Source organism: Prionailurus bengalensis, chromosome C1 (assembly GCF_016509475.1).
Source record: "Prionailurus bengalensis isolate Pbe53 chromosome C1, Fcat_Pben_1.1_paternal_pri, whole genome shotgun sequence".
Classification (NCBI taxonomy): domain Eukaryota; kingdom Metazoa; phylum Chordata; class Mammalia; order Carnivora; family Felidae; genus Prionailurus; species Prionailurus bengalensis.
Window position 1 is genome coordinate 34,721,081 of NC_057345.1, and position 2,988 is coordinate 34,724,068.

The following is a 2,988-nucleotide window of genomic DNA, read 5'->3' on the forward strand; positions in this document are numbered from 1 at the left end:
TGGTCTCTTTCCATAATTTGACTATTGTTGATAGTGCTGCTATAAACATTGGGGTGCGTTATGCCCCTTTGAATCAGCTTTTTTGTATCCTTTGGATAAATACCTAGTAGTGCAATTGCTGGCTCATAGGGTAGTCTATTTTTAACTTTTTGAGGAACCTCCATACTGTTTTCCAGAGTGACTCACCAGTTTGCATTCCCACCAGCAGTGCAAGAACATTCCTCTTTCTTCACATTCTTGCCAGCACCTGTTGTTTCCTGAGTTGTTAATTTTAGCCATTCCAGCCGGTGTGAGGTGGTATCTCATTGTGGTTTTGATTTGTATTTGCATTTCCCTGACGATGAGTGATGTTGAGCATCCTTTCATGTGTCTATTAGCCATCTGGATGTCTTCTTTGGAAAGGTGTCTATTCATGTCTTTTGCCCATTTCTTCACTGGATTATTTGTTTTTTGGGTGTTGAGTTTGAGAAGTTCTTTATAGATTTTGGATACTAACCCTTTATCTGATATGTCGTTTGCAAATATCTTCTTCCATTCTGTCAGTTGCCTTTTAGTTTTGCTGGTTGTTTCTTTCGCGTGCAGAAGCTTTTTATTTTGATGAGGTCCCATGAGTTTTCTATTTTTCCTCCAAGTTCATTTAGTGTTCATCTTGATATTACATAAAGTGCATTGCCAAACTAGAATACAAACTATCAAATACAATTTAAAAAATTTAATTGATATTTAATGCAATTAAAAAGAAACGATGGCATAGAAAGTTCCTTTTGGTTTAGAGTCTTCCTTATACTTATTAGCAGTGTTTTTCTTTTTGCCTTCACATACTTAGTGTAAGAGATTACTGCAAAATCATGGGGCTCCAAGGCAAACACTTGGGCATACAGCAGAGTGATGGTCATTGTAAGGAATTGCTTTCTTCCTATGGGAGAAGCAACTCGCATGTTGGCAGTTTCCGAGGAGGAAGTGGAGGGCTTTGTCATCCATCTCCAATACCAAATCTAAAATAACTGTTTAGGATGTCATGTCAAAAGTGACACAGGCTGGAGAACTGTTTCAAATGTTATAACTGAACTCTAGGAAAGTGCACTTAAATTTTTTTAAATTTAATTTACTTATTTTGAGAAAGAGAGCATGAGAAGGGGAGGGGCAGAGAGGGGGAGTCAGAGAGAATCCCAAACAGGCTTGGCACTGCCAGTGCAGAGTCCGGTGCAGGGCTTGAACCCACAAACCAGAGACCTGCGCCAAAACCCAAGAGTCAGCCGCTTAACTGACCAAGCCACCCAGGTGCCCCTAGGAAAGTGCATGTTATAAAGAGGTGCAAGAAAGCCAACACACAGGCATCTGAGGTAGAAGGTGCATCTCCAAAGAAAAGCAGAGATGTTCTCAATCTGCTGACAGAAGGCGTAGGCACCTTTTGGCATGTCTGTGTATATGTGCTTCCATTTCTCAGAGGTGGTAGAGGGGAGACTCTCCTCTCATGAGGAGGATACTGTATTCAGTGTTCCCTAAGACATTTTTTCCAGGCAGGATCAAACTGACGAGAAAGGACCTTATGAAGCAAACCAAAAATGTCACACTTTCAATCCAGAATGTGGAAGAACTGCAAAAGCAGCTTCTTTTCTAGGAGAGCAGCGGAAGCCAGTGTATCTGCCCCTGTTTTGCTGAGAGTTCATAGTCAGAATTCTTTTCGTTTTCTTTTTTTTTTTTAATTTTTTTTTAACGTTTTATTTATTTTTGAGACAGAGAGAGACAGAGCATGAACGGGGGAGGGGCAGAGAGAGAGGGAGGCACAGAATCGGAAGCAGGCTCCAGGCTCTGAGCCATCAGCCCAGAGCCCGACGCGGGGCTCGAACTTGCGGACCGCGAGATCGTGACCTGGCTGAAGTCGGACGCTTAACCGACTGAGCCACCCAGGCGCCCCAAAAAAGACTTCGTTTTCTTAAGAATTTTAGTATTTTGCGGGCACCTGGGTGGCTCAGTTGGTTAAGCATCCAACTTCGACTCAGGTCATGATCTCACGGTTCATGGGTTCGAGCCCCGCATCGGGCTCTGTGCTGACAGCTCAGAGCCTGGAGCCGGCTTCGGATTCTGTCTCCTTCTCTCTCTGCCCCTCCCCCACTCACACTCTGGGTCTCTTTCTTACAAAAATAAATAAACATTAAAACAAAATTTTTTTTTTAATTTTAGTATTTTTGCCAGCTGAGAAATAACGCTTTAGTGAGTGGTCAAAATTGGTACCTCTTCTCTTGAACCTCTGTGTCTTACCTATGATACTGATGTTCAAGAGTGCGCCAGAAAATTTGGCATAAACCATCACCACCAGGGACTCACTGTGTATAATGGGAGCCCCCAGCCACTTCTCCAGCAGCTGAGCTCCAAGGGGGCCACCATCTTGCTGGGGCTGAACTTTGCCACTCTTTTTTTTTTTTTTCAACGTTTATTTATTTTTGGGACAGAGAGAGACAGAGCATGAACGGGCGAGGGGCAGAGAGAGAGGGAGACACAGAATCGGAAACAGGCTCCAGGCGCTGAGCCATCAGCCCAGAGCCCGACGCGGGGCTCGAACTCACGGACCGCGAGATCGTGACCTGGCTGAAGTCGGAAGCTTAACCGACTGCGCCACCCAGGCGCCCCCGAACTTTGCCACTCTTAAGTCTCTTTTAATCAATAGAATGGCCACTCTTTCTTTTACTAGTTTCATCTTGGTTTTGTTTTATTGAAGAAACTGGGTAATTTGTCATATGGGATTTCTCACATTATGGATTTGGATTTGTAATCTTATGATGTGATTTAACATATTTATCTACCCTTCCCATATTCTGTATAAACTGATATCTACATCTGGAGGCTTGATGACATTTGCTTTTGTCAAGAATACTTCATAAGCAGTGCTCTATAGGTTCTACTGCATCAGATCAGAAGGCACAGGGCGTTGTTCAACTTGTAGTCATGTTGAGATTAACCAGTAGGTTCAGGAGTTTCCAGCCTGGT

General features: G+C 43.4%; 1 pseudogene; it reads right to left on the reverse strand.

The window, feature by feature from the left end:
• Window positions 1-973: 973 nt before the first annotated feature.
• On the reverse strand, window positions 974-2,388 carry LOC122479582 (annotated as a pseudogene).
• Window positions 2,389-2,988: the final 600 nt, after the last annotated feature.